Raw genomic sequence first — 12,083 nt, 5'->3', positions numbered from 1 at the left:
TAACCCTAAATTGCTTGCAATTTTAATAGTCACAACTGTAAGCCACTTCAAATAAAAGCATTGTCAAATAATGTAAATGTTGTTTTAGCTGAAATGTAAACAAATTTCCAAATTTGTTTTACTCATTCCTCCATGAAAGCATGGTGGAACATTTTATTTGTATAAAGTACTGCAACAATCTGCCCATATACAGGTGCTATCTAACAGTTTAAATGGGAAATTAATGAATGTGACAATCTAAATAAAAAGTCTTATCCTCACAAATATAAAATACGGCAACAAGGTCAGCTTATAGGTTTAAATAAAGTTAATAAGTTGATTAAATAAATAAAAAAGACATTTGCTGGTGAATTTTAGTCATCTGGAAAGAGTACTTTTAGTATGCTTTTGGGAACAATTGAGCAGGGTATTACCATTAAGAAGACTCAGTTAGGTCAGTATCTAGTTTACAAGTATTGGTGAAAAATTCAGTCAGGTTTACACTGGATTGATTCTTAACATTAGGTTAATACAAACACCACACAAATAAGTGTAAGTAAGTTTTATTAGTATAGTTATAGTCTAAACATACTTGCATTTGAATGTATTAATGTGGGTTTATGCCAACAGACATGTTCTGGGTGACAACATTGATTACTATGTTTAAAACCTATATAAGCTAACATTATTATGTTACAGTATAAATGCTGATACAAAAAATACACATCATAATAATCTTAATAGGTTTAAATAGTCTTTAATTCTTATTTGTCACTGACTCCAGTTGGTGGATATTTTCTATTTAAAGCTGCAGCATTAACATCTGAAATAATCATAATTAAATAAAAAATCAAAGCTGTAAAAGTTAGCATTTTTAGGAGTTTACATAAGCCAGTTTACATTCTCAGAGGTCCAACAAAAAGTGACTTTTTAAATGGAAAAATAGTCTAAGTGCATGTCAACTAAACGTCTAACTAAAGCTGGCTTTATAAAGACTAGTGTGCTGCAAGGCTTGTGGTAAGATAGCTTTCTAGGAAATGCATGTGTGAGGGTTGTTGCTTCAGATAAAGTGTGATGCCACTGCATAGTCTAAGAACTTAAAAAGGCACAAGAGTCTAGTCTGAAATACATCTAGTCTGAAACTATATATATATAATATATATATATATATATATATATATTATATATAGATGTAATGTAGGTACAATATATTCGACTATAGATATTAGATGTATTCTAGGTTTATTTGTATTGTAACTATAGAAACTGTAAACCAAACCTTTGGTTTTCACACCTATAGGAACAACTTGTATTTCAACACTAACAATTCATAAAAGTCTGTAGATGTAAATTAAACATTGTATGACTCAAATGGAACAATACTCAAGTATAGTTTATAGCATTTATCATATCAAGGAAGTGTACTGGTCAAGTTAAAGTCTGTCGTGAACAGAGAACCGCAGCAGAGAGACATGAACATTTTACCACTTTAAATTGTTACAGGATTTTTTCTTTAAACTTTCTGTTGTCGAGTCGCTTCCTTCCTTCCTAGTCACGATTTAACCAGCCAATAGGATGTTCGGATTTTGTTACCGGGCAGAATTCTCACTCAGGCAAGAAGCTCGATCATCTCCTGTTGCTTTTACCAGCGATGATGAGATTGCTGATCATTATATCTGAATCCATTCTACTTTATTTCATCCTGACTAAATGACAGATGAACCTAAAACTGTACAAGAGTAACTGTACTGACACGCTCTATCAATCTTGCTTAAATCAAATAAAATAAATAACAAACTAAATAAAATTTAGTGCATTTTAAGTAATTGTTACTCATTGATTTAAATAACTTATAATTAAAATATTTGCAAACATACAGAATTGACATTGTAATAATCACCTGCGCGAAAAATACTTAAAATGATGACAAAATGATGACACGTAAAATGTAGCCTAAAAGAAAAAGAGGGACGATCAGTCACAAACCAAAAGTCGAGAAGGGGTTTTCATACAGATCTATTTCACATCAGTCAGATATCTCACAATAAACCCGATTATACTTAACAAATGATACTCACCGTTGATGGGAGTATTTTCCAGTTATCAAATATCAAACAACAGATCAATTTATTAAAATATGTAACATATAATTTGTGCTATTAAATGTTTAATATCACGAAACGATCTGGTCGGGATTTAAAGTCGGGTTTTTCCGTTTAACTCATATACTGCACATTCTGCACATATTCATATCAGTAGCGTTTTGTTATTACGCTTTAAGATGAGAAAAAATATATATTTATGAGCTCTGGTCGCGTTTTGAGTTTCTCAATCCTTCCTTTATAGAAACGTCATTCCAGGCAGTTTATAGCCGTCAGCAACTTATTACGTCTGCGGTCCTCTGATTAAATATATATATTTAATTAGATAACAGACACGTCTCTAACAATAACTGATTTAATACTGTTAAAGTCGTCTTTACTGTGTAAAAAAAAACCTAAATTTCTAACACAAACAATAATAATAATAATAATAAAACACCTTTCTATGAACAATCCCGACAAATGCGGGAAAAAAACTTGTAAATAAAGAGAACTTATTGCTATCATGTCATTTAAACCCATAACTGCGTCCAAACCGAAAACTCTCCAACTACACAGTATTAGTAATCATTAGGAAAAGCAGTGAGGCGGCTTTACATCAGAGTCTGCGCACTGACGCATTTTCACCCCCCCCCCGGTGACGTCACACATGGATGCACATTTAGGCAACTCTGTTTTTATCTCTGCACCATAAAGACACACAGAGAAGTTCTGAACGAGATTCTTTTTAACAGTTATTGCACCCAAACCGTTAAAATTGTATATTATATATATATATATATATATATATATATATATATATATATATATATATATATATATATATATATATATATATATATATAATCTTTCCTTTAAGATTACATATTATTTTATATATTATTTTATTATATAAAAATACATATTATTGTATCCAGATGTGTATTGCCTTACTATAATACACCGTTTATATATATATATATATATATATATATATATATATATATATAATTTTATTATATAAAAATATAAAAAATAAATATTTTATTTTATATAAATATATATGCTGTGCAATAAAATGTGATGAGCAGGGACAAGTCTGAATACACTACATTACACACATTACTGTCAAACAAGTATCAATACTTTTAGCTGCAAATTTCATGTAATTAAAAGTAATTTTAATAACCCTTACCTAATTAACCCTCTTTCCTTTTTATATTTCTGCTGTTACTGTTTGCTGTAAATATCACCTGCAGACAAATTTTAAAATCTGCTGCAAATAAAAACTAATAAATTATTTACCTATTAAAATTTTTTCAAAAATGCATTCTGTTGGTGGTCCTTTGGGTAGAGTAAAAATGTAATAAAAATGTAAATATAATGCAAAATTATTCAGTATTAACCCAAATACAAACATTTTAAAATGTACTTTTATGGGTTCTATAAACCCATAAAACCTTTAAAAAGCTTTAAAAGTTTTTTTCCATTTTATAAGAAATTATATTTACACTTTACAAAAACAACATAACCTAACATTACTCTGTTACTACTACAACTAATAATAATAATTATCATGATAATAACTAGGTCAATAAATAGGTCAATAATTGCAGTTGGAGTAATTTGAATGCTTGGTAACTTTTCTTTAAAAAATGTACTAACAAAATATTTATGACAAATATGTCAGCGACCAGAATGTATTTTGAAACACCTTTTAAACAAATTATGTTTTACAACAATTAAATACACAGTATGATACAATTAAAAAATCTAATTATGCATCATATTGCAACAATTAAAAAGCACATTTTACCAGTTGACATGTCACATAGACAAGCAAAAAAAGCTTGATTTATAATTTACCTCAACAGCCCATCAAACCTATAAACCAAACCTTTAAGATTTTATCCCATAAATTCCTTTTTCTCACAATATTTTTCTTGTTATTTTTGTGGTTAAGCAACCACAGATGTTCATAGAAAAACAACTTAACCATCCATTACAGAAAAGCATGTGACATGCTTCAATGATTTACCTCCAGTTTTTGTCCCTCAATTCATAGCAAACTGAACGTTAGACATACAGGTGTTCATTACAAACACAGTGAAAAAGTCTAAATGAAACATGTACTTATTAAAACATTCTGCAGGCTTACCAATAACATTGCCATGTGTGTTTTTCCTCATTAAGACAAGTCATAATTACGTAGCATTTGCTTTTTAAAAAATATACATCTAATGCATACATCTGCTTGAAATTTACACGTCTTTTGACTGCACGAAGATATATGAACAAAATATGAATTTATTAGCATAAAATATTTAGTTATGGGAAAATGTATTCAGTGATTATATTAAATTGTATAAGTTGTAGATTACTGATGCTATTGTTTTATTTATTTTTTATTTGTTGTATATAAATTGCACTTTTATAAAACAGGAAGGTGTTTTGCAACAGAAGACCATCATACAAAAGGTAAAGGAGTTTCCAGGGACCAAAAAAACACAGATAATAGAATCACAAATAGGTCTTAGACAAATGAGTCTAAAAGCCAATTACATCTTACTGTAGACATCTATTAAGCTGTAGTTTCTAAGAAAAACTTTGCATTCACTATATATTTTTTTATAACTGGTGTCTAAATATTTTTTGCCTCATTCACAATTTTAAACAAATCCTATTAATGTTATTAATTAAAAAAAATAAATGAGTGGATACAAATTAAAAAACAGCACTATCCAGTGATCATCATTGCCATCTACATCTGTGCACCTCTGCAGATTTTTGGGTGCAAGACAAAAGTCAATATTTTAGACAAGATGAGAAGAGACAGCATATGTTAAAACAGTTATATCAGCATTTCTCACAAATTAAAGCTAAACATAATTAAATTCTTAAGTGTAACTAACTACAGCATCAGATTAATTATTATTAATTACTCTACTTATACAATCTTTCCTGAAGCTTCAGAAACATTATACATTTTTAATAATCTCTAATTATTTGATGCATGGTGCTTGAAAAAATTAGTCAAACCATTTCTCAACTTGATTACATAAGAAGAATTTGACTGGTTAGATATAACTATTATATCTATTACATAACTAAGCAAATTCAAAGAAATAGTAAAAGTAAATAATAACCAATGCTACTTGCTCATTTTTATATTATACAGTATATTGTCTCCTGCATAACAGGAAAAATGTCACTATACATTATAATTTGAGGAGCTTTACTAACTAAAAACTCTGTTGAGGCAAATCTTGTACCATTCTTAGAACAGGGGTGCTACATTTATTTCAAGGCACAAATGCATGATACATAATTATAAAAAGTGTCTTTTTTTTTTTTACTCTACATTGATGCGTGGGTATTAGATGCAGCAGTGTTGTTGGGAATTTAAATACTATACTATGTAAACTTGTCACTTTATTAGGGAATAAGAGACTACAGCCATTTTCATCTGTATGGTAGGTGTAGCTTATAAAATAATAAATGATTGTATACACCACATAATTGTTTGTTTGTTTATTAGGATTTTAACGTCATGTTTTACACTTTGGTTACATTCATGACAGGAACGATAATTACTCATTACACAAGATTCATCAGTTCACAAGGTTATATCGAACACAGTCTTGGACAATTTTGTGTCTCCAATTTACCTCACTTGCACGTCTTTGGACTGTGAGAGGAAACTGGAGGATCGAACCCAGGACCTTCTTGCTGTGAGGCGACAGTGCTACCCACTTAGCCACTGTGCCGCCCCATAGGTGTATGTAACATAGAAATAAGTTCATAGTGAGTGTATATACAGTGGATTAAGAAAGTATTTAGACCCCTTTGGGTTTTGGCATCTTTATCATGTTGTGAATTTGACTTTGAATGGTCATAATTGCCATCATTAATCAACACTTAATTACCTGTAATGACCAACTAAAACATCCACAACACAAGAAAGTATGCAAAAATTCAAAGCGTCTGTATACTTTCTGAATCCCTTTTCTTTTTCCCATGTTCATATCTCCAGCCCTTGAATTTGTCACTCACGCAACAGCTGCTGGCTGATACAATTCTTTTCCTTTTTTTCCTCCTGTGCACAAAAACCATGCAGTAACAAAAGCATCGTTGGGAGGAAACCTTGGTGGAGAATGCAAGGACTTATTGGGGGCAGGTTGTGTCCCTCAGGAATTTGTCAGCATGAAATGTCTGCTTTGCTCCTTGGCTTGGCTAATTTTCAAGCTGCCAGGAGAAAAAAACATCCTGAAGACTTCCACCTGGAAGTGCGGGAGATGAGCAGACGAGGAGAGATCAAACATGTGCTGAGCACTAACACCGAATATTTCTGCCCCTTTCGTCTGGGTCACTTTGTCCTGTTGAAACTTAAATAGGTTTTTAAAATAATTTCTAAGAGCCATAACAGCAACACTGTCAGTTAAATAGCACCTGCCATCAGTGCAGAGGCAAAAAAACACAGCGTGAAAGCACTCATGTGGATCTGTTTCTGCATATTCGGTTACCCTGAGAGAGTAAATACAATTATTTTTTAATAAAGTTAATTCATGCATAACTGACTGAGCACCAAGGAGGGAATAATTTAATCTGGTGTGGTGTTAATACATCTGAAGTCAGCACAGTTCTGTGTCAAAAAAAATTTCACAAATATACAACATTTCTTTAAAAAATGACTGGGTCAAAGACATACATATAACCCAAAAGCATACTGCTGCTACCAACATACCTGACAGTAGGTACAGTGCTGTTGGGTTTTACATTTACATTTTCAGCATTTCGCAGACGCCTTTATCCAAAGTGACTTACAACTGAGAGTATACATTGCGAGCAATTGAGGGTTAAGGGCCTTGCTCAAGGGCCCAACAGTGGCAAGCTGGCAGAGGTGAGGCTTGAACCAGCAACCTTCTGATTGCTAGATAGATAGATAGATAGATAGATAGATAGATAGATAGATACTTTATTGATCCCAAAGGAAATTAAAGCCCCAGTAGCATAATACAACAAATAATTAACAGTACAAAACAAAAGCAAACAGAAAAACTAGAACTGAGTATTTTCTTGTATTTTACATAAAATGGATAAATGGTAACTGTAATGACTATGCATGAGGTATAGTTTCAGTATAAAGTTAGATTGAATAGTAATTCAATTATTAAATAGTAAAGTGACATGATGCCAATATAGCCATATACAGTGTATCACAAAAGTGAGTAAACCCCTCACATTTCTGCAGATATTTAAGTATATCTTTTCATGGGACAACACTGACAAAATGACACTTTGACACAATGAAAAGTAGTCTGTGTGCAGCTTATATAACAGTGTAAATTTATTCTTCCCTCAAAATAACTCAATATACAGCCATTAATGTCTAAACCACCGGCAACAAAAGTGAGTACACCCCTAAGAGACTACACCCCTAAATGTCCAAATTGAGCACTGCTTGTCATTTTCCCTCCAAAATGTCATGTGATTTGTTAGTGTTACTAGGTCTCAGGTGTGCATAGGGAGCAGGTGTGTTCAATTTAGTAGTACAGCTCTCACACTCTCTCATACTGGTCACTGAAAGTTCCAACTTGGCACCTCATGGCAAAGAACTCTGTGAGGATCTTAAAAGACGAATTGTTGCGCTACATGAAGATGGCCAAGGCTACAAGAAGATTGCCAACACCCTGAAACTGAGCTGCAGCACAGTGGCCAAGATCATCCAGCGTTTTAAAAGAGCAGGGTCCACTCAGAACAGACCTCGCGTTGGTCGTCCAAAGAAGCTGAGTGCACGTGCTCAGCGTCACATCCAACTGCTGTCTTTGAAAGATAGGCGCAGGAGTGCTGTCAGCATTGCTGCAGAGATTGAAAAGGTGGGGGGTCAGCCTGTCAGTGCTCAGACCATACGCCGCACACTACATCAAATTGGTCTGCATGGCTGTCACCCCAGAAGGAAGCCTCTTCTGAAGTCTCTACACAAGAAAGCCCACAAACAGTTTGCTGAAGACATGTCAACAAAGGACATGGATTACTGGAACCATGTCCTATGGTCTGATGAGACCAAGATTAATTTGTTTGGTTCAGATGGTCTCAAGCATGTGTGGCGGCAATCAGGTGAGGAGTACAAAGATAAGTGTGTCATGCCTACAGTCAAGCATGGTGGTGGGAATGCCATGGTCTGGGGCTGCATGGGTGCAGCAGGTGTTGGGGAGTTACATTTCATTGAGGGACACATGAACTCCAATATGTACTGTGAAATACTGAAGCAGAGCATGATCCCCTCCCTCCGGAAACTGGGTCGCAGGGCAGTGTTCCAGCATGATAATGACCCCAAACACACCTCTAAGACGACCACTGCTTTATTGAAGAGGCTGAGGGTAAAGGTGATGGACTGGCCAAGCATGTCTCCAGACCTAAACCAAATAGAACATCTTTGGGGCATCCTCAAGCGGAAGGTGGAGGAGTGCAAAGTCTCAAATATCCGCCAGCTCCATGATTTCGTCATGGAGGAGTGGAAAAGCATTCCAGTGGCAACCTGTGAAGCTCTGGTAAACTCCATGCCCAGGAGAGTTAAGGCAGTTCTGGGAAATAATGGTGGCCACACAAAATATTGACACTTCAGGAACTTTCACTAAGGGGTGTACTCACTTTTGTTGCCGGTGGTTTAGACATTAATGGCTGTATATTGAGTTATTTTGAGGGAAGAATAAATTTACACTGTTATATAAGCTGCACACAGACTACTTTTCATTGTGTCAAAGTGTCATTTTGTCAGTGTTGTCCCATGAAAAGATATACTTAAATATCTGCAGAAATGTGAGGGGTGTACTCACTTTTGTGATACACTGTATATACATACACATATATACACATATACATACATATACACATATGCAAATACATACACATATACACATACACACATATACACCTGTACCCTAACCACTGAGCTACCCCTGGTTTTAATGCCTCACCTGTTCTTCTTCAAACACAATACTAGTTATTGTGGCCAAATAACTTATTCTAATTATAAAACTCTCTAGAAGTCTTTTTTTGGTCCTGATCATCAAGAAACTTCAGACGAGCTTTTAAGTAATACATTTGGAGCAGAGATGTATTTCTTTGCCACACCAGCCTCTACGTTCATGACAATGTAAAGCTTGCTTCACTGTAAACAGTGACACGTGTTCTAGCAGCTTCTAATTCATGGCAGACCTGTTTTGGTGTTTTGTGAGTTGCATGTGAGTTCTATCAGCAAAAGATGACAGTGCCTTCGGATATTTGTACTTAAATATAATTGTTTGAAAAATTATGGGATTAAGGGACCTGAAGTTGCTTAGAAAGCGGAGCTCCCGGAGGAAACCCATGCAGACACAGGGAGAACATGCAAACTTCGCACAGAAAGGACCCGGACCATTTTTAAACACCTCACTGTCCCTGCCGGACTGAGAATAGTCCACCAACCAAAAATATCCGGCAAACAGTGCCCCGTGGGCAGCGTCCTGTGACCACTGATGAAGGTCTAGAAGATGACCAACTCAAACAGCAGCAATAGATGAGCAATCGTCTGACTTTACATCTACAAGGTGGACCGACTAGGTAGGAGTGTCTAATAGAGTGGACAGTGAGTGGACACGGTGTTTAAAAATTCCAGCAGTGCTGCTGTGTCTGATCCACTCATACCAGCACAACACACACTAACACACCACCACCATGTCATTGTCACTGCAGTGCTGAGAACGATCCACCATCTAAATAATACCTGCTCTGTGGTGGTCCTGACCATTCAAGACCAGGGTGAAAGCAGGCTAAAAAAGCATGTAGAGAAACAGATGGACTACAGTCAGTAATTATAGAGCTATAAAATGCTTCTATATGGTAAGTGGAGCTGATAACATGGACAGTGAGTGTAGAAACAAGGAGGTGGTTTTAATGTTATGGCTGATCGGAGTATATGCACTTTTGATCACTTTTGAAGTGTATGTTCATCAAATGGATTATCTGCAGATGGAAAATATTCAGTTTATCTGTACAATTTAAAATAATTATTTTAGCATACAGAATGGGCACTGTAAAAATGTTCTCTCAACGGAGGTGTGTTTTCTCATTGTACATGCATATGTCATTTATTGGCAGTGAGTCTATTTGCTTTACATGTGGATTAATCATACAAAGAATATCAATACTACTACTACTACTACAAATACTACTACTACTAATAATAATAATAGGCATTGTTGGGGTCTTACAGCTACAGGTGCGACTCTAATCTCTGTCTTTACTGTCTTTGTAAAGTTTCTTCAGTTGGTTTATGTAAAGTGAATGAAGTAATCTTATTTTAACGTTCGGCTACTTTCTCACAAACAAGTGCGCTACACCCAATACACACAAATTTGGCAGCTTTAATTTAATTTTATCTCAAAAGGTTTTTTCCTGTGAACCAAAACCATATTCAGTGTGCTTGTATTATATCTAACCATAGATTGGGGATCCCACATTTACACCTGCTAATCACAAACACAGATGCATGTTTGTCACCTCAGTTTGCTGGCGTTGAATAAGCTAGTCACCCAGTTGTGCTCTTGGTTTAGAGCTTTTGGGGAACTAAAAGAAACAGATGCAGAGTTTAGAGATAGAAGAGGTAGATTAGTGTAACAATTAAAGCTCTATATGTTCTACATATATCAGGTGTTGCCTCATTCTTGCTTTCTTAAATAGCTTTAAATAGATTTAACCTAACAATAGACTGAAAGCTTGCATGGGTCACAAATAATGTAACATACTGATGTATGACAAAGAATTCTCTGCTTTTTAGTGTGATAATTTTTAAAATGATCAAATCGTATTGCTTTTTCTCATATATCCCATAACAGGGTGGACATGTTATGGTTGACCATATAAGATGTTTAGGATAAAATTTGCAAAAAACATTACAATTTGGAGTTTAATAAGCCATTCATCTTCCACAGTTGTTTTCCCTCCAAAAAGATCATGTGAGCTCCAGGAAATGATGTCAGTATGCAAAACAGCTCTTCATTTTAAGAGACAGTAGTAAGAAATAACAGGATGGACAGCAACTTGAGGGACGTGTGAAAAACCCTTATAATCACTCTGTTAAGGGACAATGGTAGCCTAGTGGGTAGAGCTTTGGGCTATCAGCCAGAGGATTGGTGGTTCAAATCCAGCACAGCTCTGCTATGTAGCCACTGTAGGGTCCTTGAGCAAGGCCCTTAACCCTGTCTGCTCTGACCCCAGCTTCCAAACAAGCTGGGATATGCAAAAAAAGAATTTCATTGTACTGTAGGAATGACCCTTTTGTGTGATTTTGCACATGCATAATTTGCCATTGAACTTTGTTTAGGCAAATATCAATGCGGTATTCATACTTGTGTACAAATAATATAATCTGAGACCACTTGTTCCTAGAAAACCCTGGTCTGGATTTGACTGCAGTGAGAAAGTAAGTCATCTTTAAAACAACCCAAAAGCCTAACGTAAAACTAAATTGCTATTTACTAATTAAAGCAGGCTGGCATTTTTTGACATTCATCTAAGTTTGCAAAGAGTCATAGAAGATCTGGTACACTGCAGTGTGAGCCGGGTATTTGAACTGAACACTAGGTACACCAAGTAAAATATGTTTTAATGAATGATTTTGGGTTTGCAATTATTTAGTGTTGGCTTAAGGTGTTTTGTGTTCGTCATCATAACTCCATCATCGTAATTCTAACCAGTGAATTCCAGATCAGCAAGTACATTTCCAAGATGTTTATTTATAATCAAATTTGTGATCATGTGAACTCCATTTCTAGACATTGCAAATTCTAAGGCACCTGCACTTTAATTTAGTTAATTTAGTTAAGTGTATAATCCGATTTCTTTAATACTACAACTACGTGTGAAACTCTGTGTAAGTCAGGCTTCATACTAAATGACACACAGGGCTATTAGCAGTGTGTCAAATTAGTAAACAAACACTGGAGGTACATCTGTGGTGGCATACAGTTCACTGTGGTAGAA

General features: G+C 34.8%; 1 long non-coding RNA gene across 5 annotated transcripts in view; it reads left to right on the top strand.

Moving 5' to 3' along the window:
• LOC134319539 (uncharacterized) overlaps nt 1-12,083 on the top strand; it is an 83,102-nt gene that overhangs the window by 21,272 nt on the left and 49,747 nt on the right. The gene's annotated exons all lie outside the window — the stretch shown is intronic.

Source organism: Trichomycterus rosablanca, chromosome 8 (assembly GCF_030014385.1).
Source record: "Trichomycterus rosablanca isolate fTriRos1 chromosome 8, fTriRos1.hap1, whole genome shotgun sequence".
Classification (NCBI taxonomy): Eukaryota; Metazoa; Chordata; class Actinopteri; order Siluriformes; family Trichomycteridae; genus Trichomycterus; species Trichomycterus rosablanca.
Note: the sequence above shows the minus strand (reverse complement) of the source record. Positions and strands in the feature narration are given on the sequence as shown.